The sequence below is a fragment of the Phalacrocorax aristotelis genome, chromosome Z (genome assembly GCF_949628215.1).
Source record: "Phalacrocorax aristotelis chromosome Z, bGulAri2.1, whole genome shotgun sequence".
NCBI classification, from domain to species: domain Eukaryota; kingdom Metazoa; phylum Chordata; class Aves; order Suliformes; family Phalacrocoracidae; genus Phalacrocorax; species Phalacrocorax aristotelis.
Genome location: NC_134311.1, coordinates 55,281,062 through 55,304,748, shown reverse-complemented (window position 1 = coordinate 55,304,748; position 23,687 = coordinate 55,281,062).

Here is a 23,687-nt window from a genome sequence, read left to right as displayed (position 1 = left end):
CAACATTACTAGCAGCCCAGTTTCTGCTTTCCAAGACACTTTTAAATATCATTTCACTAATGTCTGTCATAGGAACTGATCCAATATCACACTGGGCCCCAAATCTATCCCCCAAATAGATGAATCTTTATGGTCCTTTTTCACTGCAATGAAAAGGATCAATTCTGCATATGAACAATCTTTTCCATATCTCAAATTACATTTTACAAATACTTTTAAATGGAAATATTGGCGTTTTTTCGGAATGGCAAACATATATTGTACTAAGCAAGCTGAAGCTGAAGTTTTTCTAATAGGTATTTTTCCTCTAACTTTGAGTCCTCCCACCAGACACCCACATTCTCCTAGTCTTTTTGTACTGCCTGTGTAATAGACATCTCCACTAGAAAAGACTCAAACAATTACCTAATGGTGCAGAATTAGCATGACAGCCCTTGCTGCTGTGCACCCCATTTCAATGAGGACGTGTTTTGTATGACTCAGAATGAATCAGACTGAGGAAAGAGAACTGCAGCCCCAGAAATAATAAACAGCAGCATACCATTTGGAAGAAAGATCCTATGCTGCTTAATCTTCACTGCCGCACAGCTAATGGCAATGCACGCTATATTGCATGCCTCAATACGACACATGTGTGGATGTATGATCATGCTTCTAATAAGCTTCACAAATATTAATCAATGCCCTTTGTTGAAAGCCCTAATCAATCATAACTGGGTATTTATATAAAGCCAGATGCGTTAGCAAAAGATGTAAAGACATTAAGAGCTTCATTCCCATACACATGCTTCTGTCCCTGCAAGGCAGGCTGGTGCCTACCTGTAGGAGGAGGGCACATCACTTAGGAGCCACAAAACCACTTCTTCTGTGTATCCAGCACAAAGGCCAGGCATGATAAACTGTGGACTCAAGGTCCAAATTGTTGAAATTAATTGAGAGCACCCTACAGCCTGTGCAGCATAAGCCTGCTTTCAGTGAGGTCTCAGAAGCTCGCTTAGGTAAGGTAGTAAGGAAATGCAGACCTGGACTGACAGTGTGTTAATCCACTGGGCTGTCTGGATGCACAGATCCCACTGGGCTTTCACAACTGAACTCGGATTTGTAATCTGGTTCATGCATACCCTGTGAGCATGACCTTGAAGACAATGCTGAAATTCCCTAAGAAAGAGTCTAGACACACACACTGAAAAAAACACCTTTATTTGTATGCTTTCCAATTAAAAAGACCCAATTAATTTAAATCTAAATAAACCCAATTATAAGATACTAATGTGACCCAAGGCACAAATTAACCCTAGCCTTTTATGATCCATATGCCCAGTCAAATCAATACTTCTGTGAGTTCAGGCCCTGGATTTCACAATAACTGGTATGAAGAGAATGAGGTCTACATTTTCTCAGTGCTAAACAGAAGATAGGTTTCATGACAGAAGGAGACTATTATCATCAGACCTTTTGCTTAAAGCTGTTCACCAAGCCTCCCCAGTAGCTTCTGAGTTGAGCCCAGAACTTGTGTTTGAAAGATATATTGAACATTTTTGAAAGAGTACAGAGATCTTGTTAGGTCTTGCAGAGAGAAAATTAGACAGCTAGAACTCAGTCTGGCCACTGCTGTAAGGGATAACAAAAAATGTTTTCAAAATACATTCACAACAAAAAGACAACCAAAGAGAATCTCAATCCTCTTTTGGACACAGAGGGGAAGATTGCCACCGAGGATGAGGAAAAGACTGAGTTACTAAATGCCTTCTTTCCCTCAGTCTTTAACTGCCAGGCCAGTTTATCCCCAGGGTATTCAGCGCCCTAAACTGGAGGGTAGGGGAGGATCGCAGAATAAACCCCCCATAATCCAGGAGGAAGCAGTTTACAACCTCCTGCTCCACCTGGACACGAACAAGTCTATAGGACCAGATGAGATCCAACTGAGAGTACTGAGGGAGCTGGTGGAGGAGCTCACCAAGCCACTCTCCATCATTTACGAGCAGTCCTGGTTAACAGGGGAGGTCCCAGATGACTGGAGGCTTGCCGATGTGATGCCCATCTACAAGATGGGCCAGAAGGAGGATCCGGGGAAATACAGCCCTGTCAGCCTGACCCCGGTACCAGGGAAGGTTATGGAGCAGTTCATCTTGAGTGCACTCACCAGGCATGTGCAGGACAACCAGGGGATCAGGCCCAGTCAGCATGGGTACATGAAAGGCAGGTCCTGCCTGACCAACTAGATCTCCTTCTATGACACAGTGACCTACCTAGTGGATGAGGGAAAGGCTGTGGATGTTGTCTACCTCAACTTTAGCAAAGCCTTTGACACTGTCTCTCACATCCTCCTAGAAAAGTTGGGTGGCTCATGGCTTAGAGAGGTGTACTCTTCACTGGGTAAGAAACTGGCTGGATGGCCGAGCCCAGAGAGTTATGGCGAATGGAGCTAAATCCATTTGGTGGCTGGTCGCAAGTGGTGCTCCCCAGGGCTCAGTGTTGGGGCCAGTCTTGTTTAATATCTTTATCAATGATCCGGATGAGGGGATCGAGTGCACCCTCAGTAAGTTTGCAGATGACACCAAGATGACCGGGAGTGTCAATCTGCTTGAGGGTAGGAAGGCTCTGCAGAGGGAACTGGACAGGCTGGATCGATGGGCCAAGGCCAGTTGTACGAAGTTTAACAAGGCCAAGTGCCGGGTCTTGCACTTTGGTCACAACAACCCCATGCAACGCTACCAGCTTGGGGGAGAGCGGCTGGAGAGCTCCCTAGCAGAGAAGGACTTGGGAGTGCTGGCTGACAGCCGGCTGTACATGAGCCAGCAGTGTGCCCAGCTGGCCAAGAAGGCCAATGGCATCCTGGCTTGTGTCAGGAACAGTGTGGCCAGCAGGAGTAGGGAAGTGATAGTACCTCTGGTACTTGGCCCTGGTGAGGCCACACCTTGAATATTGTGTTCTGTTTTGGGCCCCTCACTACACGAAGGAAATTGTTTTTTCTGGAGCATGTCCAGAGAAGGGCAACAAAGCTGGTGAAGGGTCTGGAGAGCAGGTGTTATGAGGAGCAGCTGAGAGAAGTGGGGTTGTTTAGCCTGGAGAAGAGGAGTCTGACGGGAGACCTCATTGCTCTCTACAGCTACCTGAAAGGAGGCGGTAGCGAGGTGGGTGTTGGTCTCTTCTCCCAAGTCACTAGTGACAGCACGAGAGGAAATGGCCTCAAGCTTCTTCAGGGAAGGTTTAGATTGGGTATTAGGAAAATCTTCTTTACCTCCAGAGTGGTCAGGCACTTGAACAGGCTGCCCAGAGGAGTGGTGGAGTCACCATCCCTGGAGGTATTTAAAAGACATGTAGATGTGGCACTTCTGGGCATGGTTTAGGGGGCATGGTTTAGGAGGCACAGTAGTGTTGGGTTGATGGTTGGACCTCATGATCCTAGAGGTCTTTTCCAACCTTAACAATGCTATGATTCTATGATTCTATATCCAAGTTAACTAGGAAAAATGGAAATACTGTGTACTATGCCAAGCTGTTCAGCCATAAAAAAGACCTGGAGTTATGTAAAGCATAGGAACTACTTTCTGGGTTGAGACTTCTGATAAAATACAGAAGAGGACTCCCTGGCACCTGGGGTACAAATAGTTCAGATTTCTGCAAAAATGATGTCACCAACATTCATGCTGGATAGTTTGTCATCTTAATTCCATGTGTCATTATATCAGACTACATCCACCTGTTCATATTAAAGATTTTGTTTCTTTAGCAGATTAAGTATAGTTTATATTGAGAAAAACACTATGCCATTAGCTACATACAACAATGGGGAAAAGATTTATTTGTACTTTAAGAAAAAAAAAACCAAAGATAAAGATATGTATTAAAGATCTACTCCGTAGATTCAAATCATGCAAAACTGCTGTGAAGTTAGTGATTAATAAATGGGTTGGAAAACATACATGCTTGAAATTATGAAAAAATATAATTCACTGAGCCACTGTTCCAAAAAAGTTTTTAAATAGAAATTTGAGAAAAGACACAGCTTACAAGGCAAGCATATATCACTTTTTCATATTTATAAGCCTTGAAGAGAAAATCTTGTCTCACTGTCCAAACCAAATCTTCACACTCTCTAATTATGCAAATAACACTCTCCTTTATGCAAAGATTCAGTCTAAGCCTATGAGTCTAGTGCTCCACTTAAGATTAAATTAACGGATACTTAAAGTAGTATTTACACTTAATGGGAGTAAAATTATGAATTTCAACCACTAAGAGGATGACTTGATTAATTTTGTATGCCAGGAGTAACATCAAAGACAATGTACCATGGTGTTCATTGAGATACTGAAGAAGAGAAGATTTCAGTGTCTATTTTGTGGGTCATCTTAGACCAGAAGTACTTTGGAACACAAAATGCTGTTTCCTTACAGAAAAAAGCCTCACAGTACTGGCCGGTAGTAATTGCTCCAGTTATTGTGAGAAAGAGAATATATCTAAATGTATCTTTAAAATATCCGTATACAAATATCAGGTGACTGTAAGAACAAAGTCATTCTCCTAAAAATTGAATGCTCCTGTTTTTCAATAAGATGTAGTAATGGACTATCCTAAATATGCTATCAACCGAGGATAAAACAGTTTTCAAGGTGGTGAATAATTGCCAATCCCAGAAGACAGCAGACTTCCTTACTGCACTGTAATGGCAATTATTAAACAAAGAAAACCATGTAACTATTTTATTTCCTAATTTCACTATACGCTAAAACATGCTTAAAACATCCAGAGTTACATTTCCAGGAGCCTACGTCCAGGCCTATGTCCAAGACAATATTTCTTTGGCAACAGCCAGAAGTGTTGATGGAGACTGAAAGCACCACAATGCTTTGCATGTTTATATACGCACTTAAGCCTTCTCTCAAATTCACTTAGTGGAAAAAGCTTCAGACTCTTAAAGAGTCAGATTAGAAAGACTTTCATCAAGTTAAGGAATAGGCTAGTATCTTACTGAGCTTGATGGTATCAGGGCATAATTTCCATCTTCCACTTGCAGACCTCCAAAGTTTTAGGTAATATTTTAGTTTGCTCCAGTTTCTCATCTCTTGTATTTTATACCAACTGCTTGGTTTACCAACTTTGTATACCAACTCCTTTAGCTGTGCTTTGCTAGATGGTGGTTACTACCTCCTAGTACTTTCAACTTCTCATATTTGCAAGGTGGTTCCATTCGTCAGTTTGAGAGACAGAGGCAAATATGCAGCTTGTGGGGATGGTCTTCCACTTTTATAGCCCAATACGACAACCCAGAAAATACGAATTTGAGTCTATTTCTCGCTGCCTCAGGTCATTGTGGACACAGCCCACGGTTCACTTTTACTAAAGTTGGAGCTTATTAGTATCTAAGGTGGTGAGTATGTGCAAAACTGACTGCTGAAGAAGAATCTGCTCCTGTCATAACTGTCCCAGAGTCAGAGGAAGCGAGTGCTATGCAAATGTCTCCAAGTCATATTGCTGAAGAAACTTAGCTAACATTTTATTAGGCCAAGATGTTGTTTGTATATGTTAAAACTAAAGGGCACTAAACTATCTTTAGTTAGAAGAACAGGCATTCGGTAACCTTGGAGAAGGACTGAGAGACTGATAGAAGGAAAAACTCCCACCTCAGACGAAGTCAGTACCCTTTAACCAAGGACATCTTGAAGCAATTAGACCTTAAGGAGAACAACTAATCAGGATGTTTTATGTATGTTGTCAACTTGGTAAGAACTAAGTGTCCTTTGAGTGAACCATCCTCATTATAATATTAAAAGTCATGCCCATAGGCCAGAAAGCCCTCTACTTAAATAAGCCCCTTATTCTCTGAGTGTGCATAGTAAATTTAAAAGGACCTGTACCTTTAAGAAGAAGTAAGAAAGTGACTAACCAGTGACTAGCTGGGGGGTGTGAATATTACATGTTATTAACACATTTAACTCTATAAATACCTACCGTGATTTTGACCCGGCGTGCTTTATTTGTGGGAAACCACTGAGCACCCAGGCTTGTGCAACCCTGAAATACACAGGCAATGTCTCTCCCAAGTGTGTGATTACAGGCTCGTTGCACACTGGGCGATGAATCTGTTTTTCAGACAATATCTTGAAAAAACACTTAGGAGTTACATGGTTTCAGCTCCAGAGTTTCATGCATCCTTTGCCTTCTATAAGTTTCTTTTAGTAAAGAACACTTAACTTGTAATCTGTGTTTAAACTTTAGGGCCAGAAAGGACTATAACTATTGTTCATTCTCATATGATATACATATACTGGCTATAAAACTGCAAGGCCTACAACAAGCCCCACCATTTGTGATATTAATTCAGTTCTTCCTGCAAAGAGTCAGCCCCCATCTCAAATATCTATCTAACATTAAAGAGCATATACAGAATTCAAAATGTGCATACTGAAATATTTTTCTACTGATATCTGGTACACTGTCACCCCACTAGTTCCCCAAGGGAAACTGTTACCCTTTTATTTCTTCCAAATGTTGTGATTTTCAGACTCTGTTGAAGATTATGTATATAGTATTGAACTAAACAATATCCAGAAACAACCCTGAACACTAGAACAAACTTGTCTGTACAAGCAAATTCATAAAATATTCCCGAAAACAATTTTGTCATAAAATTCTCCCAAATAATTCATGAGCATGATTTGGAAGGCACTGTGTTCCTGAAACTATTTCTAAAAGGCAGATTGTACACAAACACCCTGGTTTTGGAGGATAAGAGAGTTTACTAATATATGTGCATGGCATTATCTGCCAGTTAGCCCTAGGGCCTTGGTAGGTTTTCATCTACTAGTATAGATGCAGCCTTAATTTAGATAGGTAGGAGATTCTTATATTGGTAGGTAACTTATATTGGTGAACTTATATTGGTAGGTGGAGGTAGCAACTGAATTGTTCACTTGCTGGCCAACATTATTTAGGCAGCTGTTGAAAACATTATTAATGAGTCACATCCAGTGAGATCCTGTATGGCTCATGAGGGGTACTGAGTATTCTAAAATCCAACTTCAAGAAAGAAAAGCTCCCTGCAGACTCAAAGGGCAGAGGACCTACAGGATTAGGCATGAATGTGATGATAATATCCTCCAAACATTCAAATGCAGTGGTAAGAGTTCATTTTAGAGTGAACCCAATATCGGTGAATATAACAAATGTCACAAAAGCACTAGCAGCAAAAAGCTAATTGCAGTCACCTGACAGAACCATGTTCAGTGAGGAACTGGAGAGGTCAATGGGAGAAGTAAAGAAACAAACAGAAAGGACTCATCACAACTTTATCTGTCTTCCTTGTCCTGTTTTGTATCACATGTGCACTACTTGTAGAAATGATTAGAAGTTTGCATCTCCTCATGACATTGCAGGACATACTGCATTTTAAAATTTACCTTTTTATAGAGTTTATATCACTACCTTTTAAATTGGATGGATTTTACAGCACACTTTTCCCTCCTTCCTACCTTTCAAATTGCAAATGTTCCTGCTAGAAAATAGGCATGTTTTCTATTAAAAACATCCCTTCAGCAAAATATGTCGTTACATAAGAAAACTGCATTTCTTTTGGAAGCCCACATAGCTGAAATTATTTTGTTTATTCACTGTTATAAGGAAACTATAAAATGCTCTCTTGAAAAAAAAGTGTGAAGACCATAGCACTTTTTTCCATCATTCTGGTTTTGGGGAATTGGACTAAAACAATTAAAAAGTACACAGCAATGACATCAATTTAGAAGAAAATAGAATCCCAGGTCTGAATCTTGTCACAGCCTGTTGCTGTACGTTGTCACAGCCAGCTGCTCCACTACAGGTATGTATATCAGCAGAGATCTGGCTCATAACCAGAGAAGCTAACAGGAACCAAGAAAATTATTAGGCTGAACAGCATGGGGTTAGCTAATCTTATTCCTGATGAAAAGCACTGGGATCCCTAAGAATCTTACTGGCCAAGCTCTGGAAGTTACAGTTCCTTCACACAAGACTTTAAGACTATTTCTTAAGCTGAAGAGTGCCTATTCTACATGAGTGAGGGAAAGGAAAGGCTTGTGACTAGTAAACATTCCCAGGTATCTGATAATACCAGCCGACAAGCAAGTTCACACATACTGTTCAGCTCCGCATGTAGTGAACACTTGCAGCTTCTACTGCTGTTGAAAGAACCTGACTACTCAACACACTTGAAGAAAAACACCATAAAGTCCCATCCTCAGTGGAGGACCTTTCTATCAAATTCTTTCTTGTTTATCTTGTTGTTAGCACATCCAAATGGGCATACGTAAAATTAACAGCTGTTTTGAAAACTGTAAGATTGGAATCCTCTACATTTTAATGTCTTAGTTTCTTAAAGCCCAGCAACAGTACTGATTAATGATATTTAGCTACTTCAGCATTAAATAATATTTTAACACCAAATCACAGTTAGGATTCATCAGTTGTAGGAATACAAGCCTAACTCAAAACTTCCTCTCAACCAGACCCATATTTGTTCCACTGAATCATTTCTTGTGGACACCACCACTTCCTTTTTCATTTATTTTTCTCCTTTTTTAAAATGTGGGACATGTTTCCTGGAAAAGTTCTTGTTGAAATTCCACATACCTCCCCAAGAAAAGCTGCCTTTCTCTAAAAATATCACTGAATTACCTAGAAATCCTAACCACAAAATTGGTCCCAAAAGCCTAAATCAGCTGGTATGCAAGGTTATGTGAAATTAGTTAGTAAACAAACTGATAACTAGACAGGCTATGAAACAAAATAAAAGTTAAAAATTCTAAGCATTATTCCTCTCAGTACCACATTTTCAGGTGCTTACATATTAGCTGTTTTGGGAAAGGAGACAAAACAAAGCAAACTGCACAAACACTCAGAGAGTCTATATTTGTGTGAACATCATGAAATCCAAAGGAGACTTCACAGTGCTATCAATTTATACAGACAGGGGAGGAGCACGATACAGTGTGAAAGTGCTAAATCTGCAACACAACATGACTGAAACACCCATCACCAAAACTGAAGAGATCTCAGTAATAAACATCGTGTAATGGGAAGATAAGTCACATCAGATAAAAGGATAAAAGTAGTTTTCACTTCATATGAATGCTAAAATTCATGTAACCTGAAGAAATAAAAAATTAGAATAACTGTAATACACCTGACAAGTATAACCACCACATTAGTACTGTCTGCTGGGAGAAGCTGTATCAGAATGTTCAGGTGATGGCCTGGCACTACAGAAGGCTTTCCTAAATGTGAAATTAACTGTGTAAACACTGCTCTGTTAAGGTAAGCTACCACCAGACATTAGTAAAAAAGGGAAAATGTAGCTTTTAGAAGACATACTATAGTGATAAATCAATTATGCAGTCAAACAAATTATAACCCTGGATCCACACTAAGTCTTTAGAAATGTAGACTTCTGTGCACGGTTAAAAAAGAACAGAACAGTTAATGCCTCTCAAGTCACCAACTAAGAATCGATATACCTTGTAGCTTTCCCAGCCATGAGCAGACTTAGGCATTTTCTTGGTTTTCCTGAGTTGTTCTTTCAAATTTACCATTTCTCATTCTGTTGAGCTGCTGGTCCCATAGAGTGGTGTTCATGACCTGAATGTAAAAGGAGTAAATTAAAAGACAAACAGATGAAAAAGTATGTTGGATCTGATTACTCTTTATAAATAATTATTATCTAACAAATAGGGATACTTTACTGTACATATCAGTATATTTTCTAGCAAGATTCCAAAGTGCTACACAAACATATTAAGACACCAAACAAAAACCCAGAACTCCTTAATGCCAATTATTTTCTCTCTCAGGAATATTAGATCCTTCTCTTAATCAAATTTTAGCACAGATAGGCAGGAGTGTCTCAGGAAATCCTGATCTTCTAGACACAAAAAAAAGAGAATGATGCCTGCCTAATGTTAGAAAGAGATGTAGTCATTATGATATTGAGAAATTTGAAGAGTCCATCTCACTGAAAGGCTGGCATCACTGATTAAATATATAATAACATATAAACACTTTTATATGTATAATTGTCCCTTAGGTACAAGGAATAAAATGAGCTACAGAGCTGACAGCCTGATGGCCCATCTGCATTCAGTATACAGAAACCCAGACAGGGCTCTGACAATGTCTAGACGTGATATATTCTTGCCATAAAATACCAGTGATTATAATACTTAACTGTTCTGTCCTGATGCAATACTACAACTGAGTGATCAGAAAAAAAGGAAAAAAACCTACTTTTTGCACAAAAATGAGTTTTCTTAAGGGTTGCTAAGGCCACCAGATAGTTAGAGTCTTTACACAATCTGCTTAATATCACATTTCAATTGCTCCCTTTAGAGTAAAGAAAAATGTTCTTTTCAAGACACCCGGTATCTTTGTACGAACTAAAACTGAAATGATAAAACCACAGCATGAGGCAACATGAAGAGGAAAATTAAGATGCAGTCTTGCAAATAATGTCTTAATGACCAAAAATTCACTATTTAAGGATTGCACAACTATGCTTCACAACTATGGCTAAGCCAATGCCTTATTTCCTCAAAGAATGTTAAAAGTCTCAACACAGACCAGTCCTGACTTACTGTACATGTAACTTTGGGGCCTTTTAACAAAGCTTTTTAAGATCAAAATCTATTCACACATAGTATCTCAAATGGGGAAGTTTAAAGCTTTAAGTCAATTAAAATTATAACATTTTACTAACATTTTTAAAACTAAAGCCTATGAACTTGATACAAACACTAGAACTGGTTAGAAATACTGAAACATATCTTAGCTACATCATCTAACTAAAGGAAAATTGATTCCAACTGTTTACTCAGTTGTCTTTTATTTCCAAGGTTTTAATCAAGATTTTGTCTTCGAAGAAACTGTTCATCATAAAACTCTAGAACGTAGCTCTCTGCGTAGTGTATCACAGGAAATTATCTTGGTGCATTATTAATTACCATCAGTAATGCTTATTCTACTTCCTCTTTTATTTGTCATAATGAATGAACTATGACCTTTCTTTCCTGAACTGTATTTCTTTATCAAGCCCCTAGTTTTAGAAGGATTCTACTCTACCCCTCAAGTTAACTGATACAAAACTAAGACTCTTTTTTGATATTTTCATTGTACCTATAGGCAAAATTTTAAAAGTGTCAGTGGTAGGCATTTAAGAGACTAGCAAGATCTCACCATAAACCAAAAACTTATTTATCACCTAGCTATTAACTGTGCTATTACTCTACAGCAGAAAACTGTCCTTCCTATTCTGTGGTGCTATAGTCCACAGCTGTGCTTATAGCACAGCAGCAATAACACTATTCCCGCCTCAGAGTTCTTCTGCTAGACCTGATTCATTATTGCAAGGAAAATCTGCTCAGTTTACACCAAAAGCAATTTATTAACAACAAGTAATTTACCAGCAATCAGTGAGCTGTATATTTAAGATTCAGAAATACAAGTAAACCACAATATTAGACACATAGAAAAGTCTAATAAACCACAATATTAGATGCATATGAAATGTTGATAATAAACACATATAAAAACAACCTCCTACAACAACCCCCTCAAAAAGCTCAAAAAGCCCTAATCACACACATATAAACACAGTCACATGTGTGCATCTCTTTCTCACAGGACCTCTGAGTAGTTACAAGCACACCCCCCTCATTTGGGAGCATTGGTTCCACTCCCTACACATCTCCTGCTAGAGGTGAGTGTGCTCTATCATTCTGTGTATCTGTGGCTCCTTACAGCCCATGAATGACACACCAGTGAAAAGCCCACAACTTTATATATATGCACACCCCAAGTGTAGGTACATATTTACGTATTGTTGCAGCCTGTATTGATAGTTAGCTGGATGAAGACACCTCACAGTGTCCAACAGGGAGGATGCTTCTTGCTTAGGCAGAGGTTTTGGTGCCAGCTGAGCAACCTCTTACTGTGTCAAACCACATTCTGCGTACTGCTGTTTCCAGTCCAAGATCTCTCCCTCATTACAAATTTCCATGCTGCCTTTACACTTCTTTTCAGGTTGCCTCCTTCCAAGAGCCAATGGATGCAGCTATGATTCTGTTAAGCTAAAGAAGCTATAATGATCAAGCTCCCAGTGTAACATTCTCAAGAAAACAAGGTAATTAATACCTGTCTCCTGAACTGGAATCTGAAAAAGAAACTTTTCTCCCTGTTCATCTTCCTTTTCCTGAACAACAGCACATTAAGGGCACCCTTACATGAACAAAGAATGGAATACTTCCTACTTAGCTTTAGATGTCTGCATCTGAACTAGTCACCTGAGTTTCATAACAGGTTTTAGATTTCCACTTTAGGATGAAATAAACCACATGTTAAACATGCACATCTTTCTCCACTGATGGGAAAGGGAGTTTTGACTTCTAGCTCAGATATAAGTCTGAGTTGCATACATAAGTTTATGTAAGCAGAATCTCATCCTAAATGTTTACAATGTCTTCTAAATTGGCATGGAACACCCCTTTATTTTTTTTTTTAAGGGAGATGTTGTTTGGTTGCTTTTGCATTGGCCTCTTTCTTTGTCCAGACTAATAGTTATAATTTTTAAGGTTTTCTAGTCCTCTGCTGCACCTCCTTCTCCAATTTTTCCTCTTGTCCCTAGCTACCATTCGTCAAAGTCAACCTATACCCCCACACCAGGCTAGCACTAACACATACCAATACTGTACTGGTCTGATATATTACTGGAGCTAATTTCTCTATTTCAACCCAGTAAGACTTAACCCAAGAGCTCACCCACTTGAGGCATTCATTAAAGGTCTGTTTCCTACTACAGCTTTCAGTCACTGATGACTATGCACGCTTTGACAAAAACTCTTTGTATGTTATTTTTTGCAGGGTTTCTGCTGAAAAACTCTTTTTCAATGTAACTTTTAGTATTGACTAATTACATAATGGAAGAGAAAGATGGGAGAACTTTAATGCCTCTCTACAGATGGGTGGTGTGTTTCCAAGCACTGCAAAAAGAAATTCCTACATGGCACTATCACAATAGGCTTTAGTGAGTATGAGCTTGATGGTAGAAAAATTTAATATCTTTAAAGGTGCTCTAAATTATTGTCTTCATATTAATAGATATATGTAATCAAATATAAGCAGTTTACCTTCAACTGAATGTTAATTTCTGTATGTTACTTCTCACTTTCTGCATCATACCAGATACAAGACTATAGGGCAGGTAATAATAACTACTTTTATGCTCACACATTCAGAAATTCCATATAAATGAGAATAACATTGAAGAGGTGCCTTTTCCCTCTCAAGCCTCCCATACGTTGCCACAACACCATCAAGGCAAACAGTTGTTTGTTTCCTTTAGCTTTCTTCCGGGTTAAATCTCTTTTTACTGTGCCATTCTTTCCTGCAAATAGAAGAGCCATCTATAGTCACATAACATGCTGGAAAGTGTGTAATCTGCAATCCTGAAGAAGAGAAGCAGGAATATGTGAGCGACTGCAGCACTTGCCACAGATTTGGTACTACTGATCAGATATGTTCTCCTATAAATGGAAAAGAAACATACCAATAAAAATGGAAAATAGGAAGTTCTTGGTTTTGGCACAACTACAGTTACTGCTCATCTAAAGGAAGGGGGGGATAGCAAACGAAACAAAACCTAGCTAACTAAAGCAAAGGGAGAAGAAAATTTGTATTTATGAGGAAGAAAACTAGAAAACAACAGAGTTAAAGGTAACATGTCCCTTCGCTATTTATTCTCCTATCTGTCATCTTCACTGTTTTTGCTACAGGACTGACATATTTCAAAACTTTCAACTTCTTCTTAAGCATGCTCCTGAAATGACAATAAGGACAGCTGTAATTCACGCACAGAATAAAAAGCACTCACTCTACCTTAAATAAATTCTGATGAATTTTGTACATTTACCTAAAAAATATATCAATATAAGGTACATATTTTTGTTGTAAGTCTATTTTAACACAATCAGTTAAATCCATTATTATTTAAAATCATCACTGTTTCTAACGTAACTGTGATTCTAGGTCAGAGCAAAGGCTAGAGATTCATCAAGCTTAGTATTCTGCTCCCAAAAGAGCACCCGAAGTAAAAAGATAACAATATGGCACATGGTGGGACTTCTCCCAAACAGTCTCCTGACCTCCAAAAATATGGCATATTGGGACTTCCTCAAAGATAATGTCTTTGTATTCAATATGTATTGGAGGATTTTTCTTCCATGAACTTGTCCACTCTTCTGGATGCATGTAAACTTTTAGAGTGAATTTGTGGAGCTTCTTGCAAACAATATTATAGATACTAAAAAAAGTTCAAGAACCAAGTCTTCCTGTTTGTTTTGAATAAGGCTTCTGTTAGCTTCAGCTGATGTTCCCCAGCTTTTTTATCAGGAGAGGAAACAAGAAATCCCTAATGCACCACCTTCATACTACTTGGGGTATTTTAGCCTTCCATTACCTTACCATAGAATAGTCTTTTCTCTAGGTTGACAGACTCTGGTTTGCCTAATTGTTCTTCCTATTATAGCCACTTCATACTTTAGGTCATACTTTTTACCCTTGTTTGAACTTTTTCCAGTTCAACTGTAGCTTTTTCAAGAGAAAGGAGTAAAAATTGTTAAGCACCAACTCATGTTCTTATAACACCTGTTGTAAAAGGAAGGCCTTGTTCCTAAGTGAAGATGGGCAGCTCAAAATCCGAGATATGATGTGTAAAGTTGGGGGTGTCATGTACATCACAATACTTCTATCTAAATTTGCCACCTCAACCTTCAATCGCTGTCTCAAACTTTTCTTGTAAAGATAACCAGAGATGGCCTATGAATGGTAGGCAGTGCTTATTTCACCCTGCACTGCTAGTCTCCTTGAAATAAGAAGACTTTGCTAAATGGTAGCCTATGGACTTCAAAAAATTAGTAATAAAACCCCAGTTATTCTTGCAGGACTTCCATAACAGAAGCCTCTGACTTTGCTGATTAATCAATTCATTGTAAAGTAGTCCCATACAAGCTTACATTACACCCTGTCACTGATTCTGTTTGGCTTCAACCCAAAGTCAAAGCTTTTGACATTCTGCCTAAAATGTTGTCACTCATCTACATACAGATGCCTTTATCTTCCCCTCTCTCCTTCTTTTTCTCTAATTTAAGGCTGCAAAAATTTCCATAAGCACTTTTATTCCCTTAATTTCAGTTCATGTTAGTGGATTGGATTTTGTCTGTATCATTTCTTTCATCTACCCTTTATCTTCCCATTCTCTTTCATAATACTGTCTTGTTAGTTTACTTGTTGTTTGCATTTTAAATACTGAAAAAACCTTTTAACCACAGCTACATTTTGCTTCTTACGTTTGCTGCACAAACCTCACAGAATAAGCCATTTAGACCTTTAACAAAGACTCTTCTCTTGCTTTTCTTTTGACTATGCTTTATTATGTTAACATAGTGCTCTGGAGCAGAGTCAGACAGCCCCTACCAGATTCATTCCTCACCTGACATAGTGGGAGTTGTGTCTACTTACTTAAAAAATGGATTAAAATTACTCACATCAATCTTTAAGACAGACTTGCAGAATTTGGGGGCCAAACTGACAAAATCTGGGTTTTAATAATCAAATCCTCTTAGAATCTGTAGTTCCATTTGAAATACAATTACATTAAAAAGATAGGAATCATCTGAGCAAATGCAAATGTCTAATACGTTGATATCTGAACTAGTTGTCTAGACTCTCTTTATAGTCACAACAGAGAGAAAAGCACTTTTGTGGTATGATTCATCTGACCTTTTAGAAATGTATGAGATCTGCTGAACCCTGCAGGCACTTGTTTCTCTGCTAGGACCATAAAAAACTAAAAGACTTTTCAGATGAGGCTATCGCAGATGTCCCTTATACAGCTATAAGGGGAATCCAGAATGAATATCCCAGAAGTCTGCAATAAAAAGGCTTTAAGTTAGCAGGATCAATACCACGCAAAACATATCAGCCTGAATGTCACAGACGTACACAGATAAGCAGCACTTCTGAACATTTTTTTGAAAGGCATTGTAATAACAACCTAAGTTTTTATTACCATCTGCATTGGGTGTGCTGGTCCCTCAAAGACTAGGAATCTGCTTTATCAGCAGAGAGAAATTTCTTATTAACTAGGTACCAGAAAATTTGAAAGAAAAAACTGTCATAATGTATAGCATTTTGCATATTAAAGTGAATGCCAACAATCCATTCTAAAACTCAAAAAGGTACCTTTGGTGTACATTCTTACACAATCTACACCATGTATTTAAGTTATTTTCTTCCTTTCAGTTAATGGCATTCCACTGCTCTTTGTCATCATAATTATGTTATGTTATAGTATAGTATAGTATAGTATAGAATATAGTATATATTTTGTTATGTTATGTTATGTTACATCATATTACATCATATATTACTATATTACATCATATAATATAATATTATATCATATCATATCACATTGTATCATATTATATAATATCATATCATATCGTATTGTATTACATTGTATTATATTACATCGTATTATACTATATTACATCATATTATATTATATTATATCGTATTATATTATATTATAGTATAGTATAGTATAGTATCGTATCGTATTGTATCGTATCGTATCGTATTATATTACATCGTATTATATTACATTGTATTATACTACACTACATCATATTATACTATATTACATCATATTACATTATACCGTATCATATCATATCATATTATATCATATCACATTATATTATATTACATTATATTATAGTATAGTATAATATAGTATATTGGATTATAATATAGTATAGTATATTGTATTGTATTATATTATGTTATATTATGTCATGTCATATCGTATATTATATTATATTACATCATATTACATCATCTCATATTACATTACATTACATTACATTACATTACATTACATTATATTATATTATATTATATTATATTATATTATATTATATTATATTATATTATATTATATTATATTATATTATATTATATTATATTATATTATATTATATTGCATCATATCATATTATATTATATTACATCATATCATATTATATTATATCACATCATATCATATTATATTATATCACATTATATCATATTATATCACATTATATCATCTATCATATATTATATTATATCATATCATATTACTTTATATTCTATCATATATTATATTATATCATATCATATAATATTACTTTATATTATATCATATCATATTATATTATATGATATCACATCATATTATATTATATCACATTATATCATATCATATCATATCGTATCGTATTATATCATATTATATTATATATTGTATATTATATATTATATCATATCATATCATATTACTTTATAGTCTATCATATTATATCATATCACATCATATTGTATTATATATAACATCATATTATATTACATCATGTTTTATATTATATCACATCATATTATATTATATCATATTATATCACATCATATCATATTATATCACATCATATCATATCATACCATATTATTCATATCATGTCGTACCATATCATACCATGTTATGTGATGTTATTTTTGTTACATTACAACATAAATTCCAGAAACAGTTAATTGGTTTTCAAACAAAATGAAGGAGTAACAAAGCAAGGATATTGCTACTGTGTTTGTGATTCTAGGAGTAATCAAGAACAGTTGCATCTATCAATAACATGTCTTATCTTGTGATTGTCAAAAAAGCAGAAGTTTCCACTGAACCCCAAATTCTATAAGACTCTACAGCTCTAAAAGTTATAGAAAGCACTTGGCCATTTGCTATGTTGTCACCTAAGCCACAGACTGACTAAAGTGACCTTTGTTGCTTTCTCATCCTGGCAAGCACAGTGGGACAACAGATGGTGGCTTTTATACAGCTTTGTGTTTCTACACATGTTAAGCAACACAAGCTCAAGCTTCAGCCTACTTACTTTCATACTAGTACACTCTGAGTCCTGGAACGTGTCTAGAGAGCTATCCTATAGCTGAACATCTCTTGCAGAACATCTCACGATGATTGGAGAGTTTTCAGAGATCTTTAAAATGGCAAAGCTCCTTAAAGCGGAATAAAAGCCGGGGTTCCAGGGGGATAAGCAGTGGACAGAATATGAACAAATAAGGATTCAGCACGTAAACCTCGCTTTTCCTTTCTGTGCTGACTGAATTCTACAGACTGCTGTTTGTTTCTTTAAATCCAGCTCACGAGCAGAGCAGCATGGTATGTTGCCACCTGGTGTAGAGGTGATATAACAATACTTGCTGACTCCCGTGTGAGCAAATGCTGCGTCACTGCAGAGGCACATCTCTGCGTGGACCATCCCGGCAATGTCGTCAGCTCTCTTGCTTGCTGACTCACGTCTTGGGAAGAAATCAACCCCGAGGAAAGAAACTGCCCTTCAGCTAGCGATGCTGCGGAGCACGCAAGTACAGGGACTGCAGAACATGCCTGAGAAAGGGAAGAGAGAGAGAGTGATGGCTACAGGCAAATGGGCTGGAAGGATTCAAACTGGAATGTAAATATACATAGTTACAGCTGTCAACAGCTAACATGTTGATCCTGCCACAAGATGCTGGAGAGATGCTGAAACGTGACTGTTATACAATCACTCATGTAAATGGGCTGCTCTTAGAGGGAGGATCAAAGTCTACTTCACATTAATCATTTCAGCTTTTATTGCACACCATTTGCCATATTAATCTGTGCTTTAGAATGGAAACCTCGTTGAAATAACCTGTCTAGTATTGCTTTGCAGAAAGAACCTCTTAAAAGTGATAAAGCAAGTACAGTGCACAGATTTTTTGAAGACAGTAACAAACATCACAATTGTTATTTATAAAGATTGTGTTTTCCTTAGGAACAGATTGTTAATATAATTAAGCTTGGAAAACCTTTTACTTAGTTTCAGAGAAAACAGTTTAATTGCTGCTAAATGGTTTCTACAGACTCCTATAAGAAATAAGGTTTTACCTTTCTTTAAAACCCTATATGCTGCTGTGAGGAGCAATTTCAAAACCAAAACCACTGTTCTTTCTTCAGATATGATTTTCAATAGCAGATTTATGGGCAGCCTTAATGCTAGTCTGGAAAGAAGCAGATGCTGTACATTTTACGGTCCTTCAATACTCTATAGCACAGTGGTGTTCTGCTGCACCTGCAGCAGAATATGTCACCACAAATATGTTGTACATGTGCACCTTCCACTGAAAGATCTCTAGAGGTGTTGATCTTTTGATCAACCAATTCTTTTCAATATTGGAGGAGAACAATCATTGAAACACCTTCCTTTTAATCAGCTGGTTTCCTATTTCTCCACTAAAGACTGAATACAGCACAAGTGGCTGGTATTTCTCTAGCTTGAGGAAAAAAATCTGCCAAAGGAAGATTAAATGATCCTGTGGGTAGCATTCTCCTTTAATTTATCCAAAGCCTACAGATCCAGTTTCATGTGCGGTATCATGTTGGAAAAAAGTTAGAGGCTTGAAAAACAGGTGAATGTTACTCAATCCAGTGTAAGAGTAGCACTTTTTTCCATGTAACTGAAAATCTCTGACATGCCAATAAGTCATTGTGGTAGAAAAACCTTTCTTGCTATTCATGCAAAATCCACTCATAACTTTAGTCATGATAGGTTCTGTTACTGATGGGAAAAAGACTGACTGACTGATGTGGAAAAGCTCACTCGAGTGAAAAAAATCAGATGCCCTATGAGAAACTTTTAAGTATATATGAACACATCAACTAGGCCTACCTATAGCAGGTATAGGCTCATCAACAAACACTGTCCTGTAAGTGCTTGCCAACCTCTGAGGTGATATATCTGTGAAAAAAAATGGGAGAATGCATTTTGAAACACAGCAAATACTAAACCCCAGACTATCTCCAATCTCTCGATACTAATTCCAGTTCACATGTTTTCTCTTAGAAGGATATATACTTGATATATGCACTGACCGTTATATAACAGATAGCATGTTCAGAACAACATTTCTACAAGGGGAGAGTGGGATATCAGGTAGAAGATGGAGCCCTTTAACACTGAGGTGTTCCATATTCACAGGATATGACTGTTATTACTATAGTCTATATCATAAGAAAAGAATGCTGGTAGCTTCCAAAATATGTAGAACTGCACCATGACAGTATTACCTTTAGCCATTATTTTTTGTCTAAAATCAGGGTTTCAATTGTGTACAAAATACTGGTATTTTGAAAAATGCTTCTTTATTTCTTTATTTCAGTTAGAACAAAAAATTTTCATTGAATCTTGAAATTGGTGACCTGCCAATCAGCTATATTTATTATTTCAGTTCACGTAATGGGAAAGAAATGGTCCTGGACCACACAATTACGAAGGTCCCACTGCACAAGGCAGTAGCCATAACATGAGAGCCCGTTCAATGTAAAGCCCTAAAAGATGTAGCCCAGTGCCTTCTGCCCAGCTCTTCGCCTCCAGATGCTTGATGCTCCTGTGTGAGGCATGTGGAGCCATGGAGCAGAAGAGAGATTGCGAGACCATATTTTATAAGGCACAGATCTACACAGGCCACAGCTGCGTCTAACACTGCACATGAGTGGAGGCAGATGTTGTGTTCACACAGTAAAGAGCCAAGGAGCGAATCTGGTGGAGCCAAACAGTAATAGTCCAGTATCCACACTTAAGTTATTACAAAGCATCTCCTTTTCCAACACAGTAATCATGATTGATATGGGCAAAAACAGAAAAGAAAACACTGAAAAGGTATTTCAGCAAGCTATAGAATTATGGACAACACTAAAAATCCATGAATATTTCATTTAAACTAGACTATGTTTACTTTGTACTTTGAATCATTAAAAAATTGTTTCAAAGAACAAAGACTACCTTTTGTAGATATACTCATGCTACCAAATCAGTTCAATCTCCTTCCTCCTGCCTCCCCTCTCCCTATTTCCTTCAAAAAATCAAAGGACAGTAACAGTTCCAAAACTAAGTCCCAGCCCTGTACTTTTCCTAGCTCAAATCACTGGTGCAGCATTTGCTTGGCTAGAGCTGGATATTAAGTGGTCATAAAAGCATGGAAAAAATCTCCTTCCCTCTGCAAAAATAATTGCAAATTCTATTGTACTTCAGAATCCAACATTAAAGATGACTAGTATTTTTGATATACAATTCAGAATCAGAAAGTTTCAACAGAAGGTTTTATCAGATACTCCATAAAATCCACAGTGTGGGAGTAGGGTAATCATTGTCATTTTTTTGCTCTCTAACTATCTAGAATTATCTCTCTATAGTACCAATCAGCTTTATACCATTTGATCTTCCTTGTTTTTTATCTATCTAATTACAAAGTAGCAGTAGATGTTTGCTTCACAAAGACTGTTTTGAGCACCCATTGCAATCTCCTTCAACTTTCAAATGTCTGCATTTTCACAAAGACGTAAGACTGAAAACTAAACACATATTTAAAGGCTACGTCTCATGTGCCAATGGCAGTCATGTATTTAAAAAGCTATTTTATGTGGAGTCATCCTATTTTTTTACACCAGCAGTGTGCAACACAAATTAGTATGAACAGCATGATAGAAGTACATCTCATCTCTCTATTTTGAGTAATACTCTTACATCATTGGGTCTGAGACAAGGAACTTGTGCTCTGTTTCACTAGGGTACACCAGACAAACATAAGCCTTCTTGATAAGTTGGATGTTGACAAGCATTTCAAAACATTGCAGTACACTCATGTGACCTTATTTCAAACACCAAACAAATACCTAAATTTGGAGGCTGATTCTCCATATTTAGAGACATCAGAAAAGCTTGTTTGCATTTGGTGATCTAAAATTGCTCTTCGGAGGAGCTTTTCTCTTGCTCTTAATTATATTGCCTTTTAAATACTAGGGATATGCGTAGAGGAATTCCTGCAACAAGATGTTCTGCCGCGCTTCATGACTACAAATGCCACCGTGCCTCCTGCCCTTTGATATGGAGGCCAACTCTGTCCACTGACAAACAGTATTCTTCCTTGTGATGCTTATTTTAGAGTTGAGGGATAGTCCAATCCTACAAATTCATGTTAGGGTACAGTAACAACCCTACAACATCCTCCCTCAGCTGTGACCTTGCAGAAAAGCCAGTTGTGACAAAGGAAAACAGATCATGCCTTGGTTTGGTGTAGGCATTAGTCACCAAGATATGATTACAGCTGGATGCTAGGTTCAAAGAAAAGGAACAGTGCTGGGACAAGCTCTGAGGTCAGTGCTTTTCCTATTCACGCAGACCTTACAAAATGCAGTTCTTCTTTACCCCAAATTTAACCCTAACTGGAACCGAAGACCCTATCATACATACTTACAAACAAATCAATTAAAAAATGGTTTCTCTGAAACAATCCGCTCCTTCATGCTTACTACAATCCATCAGCAAATGCAGTCCTTCCATTCTGCTTTTCTGGAAACTAACCTCAACAAGCATCGTTGTATATCTCAATGAAACACAATGGCTGCACAATAATGAGGAGTCACGCTCAGGCAGGAGTTTTTGCTCATCAAACCATGCAGACCTTACCAGATGCTACAGCTAAAAACAGCCCTCTGTTGCCACTTTCTTTAGATCCTAACTCCAAATATGTCTCCAAATTATTTTTAAACAAATTCCATAAGAAACACAAATCAAGTGACCAGCCAGTCATTTCTATAGATAACAGCCTCCATCCGCTTCCTGGAGACCTCACAATATCCTGGAATGGAACTTGTCTTCAAACTCTGCTGGGTTCAAAATTGAACCTAACCCCTTTCCCATTTTTAGTCATAACCAGAGTCTAATAAAGCTTACGTGCCACAAACCAAATCCCACTCTTGTTACTTCTGCCAGCGAAAGGTCCCGTCCTAGCTTTCAGACATAAATGCAATTTATGGCAATATAAAAAATTGTTTGTGTTGAGGTTTTGGTGCAGACTTTGCTAACTTGGCTATGGCCAAGGCTAACAGCAGGGATGTTCTTAGGGCCAAGGAATGACTGAATGCCTGTTTGTTGCTCAGTTCTGCATATGTACTTGGCTAAGATGGAAGATAACACAGGCAAGGGCAAACATATTACGTTCCAGTTTGGAACAAATATGGTTGTACTGGTTAAGACTTAGACAAGGTTTACGGTTGGGGCTGGATTATTGTTTGGTAATCAAGATCTGAATGGTTTGGCTGATTGCAGGATTCTCAACAGACTACGCTGTTGAACCCATAGTAGCGTTAGTAGGTACAGAAAGATTTAAAATTAATTTTAGAGGATGCTTATCTTATTTTATTATAACCTAGAAAAGATTATAGGTTTAGTTAGGGTTACAAGTTTACAGAAAAATATGGGAAATTTGCTTTATTCCTTGAGCTCCTAGGCCTAAGGGAAAGTCTGATGTTGTTAAGTGCCAGTTGCTACAGCATTCAGTATTAACAAAGCCAGCACCTCCCTTCTGCTAATGTTAAACTGAAATTATGATTAAGTCTTTAGAAAAGAAAAATAGAATACCTCAACTTAACAGATGGTTACTGTGTAGATTTCTAGAATGGAGAATTGAGGCTGACAAAGGACAATGCTTTCTTTTAATTCTAGTTGTTGGTCATTTGTGATAGACTGAAG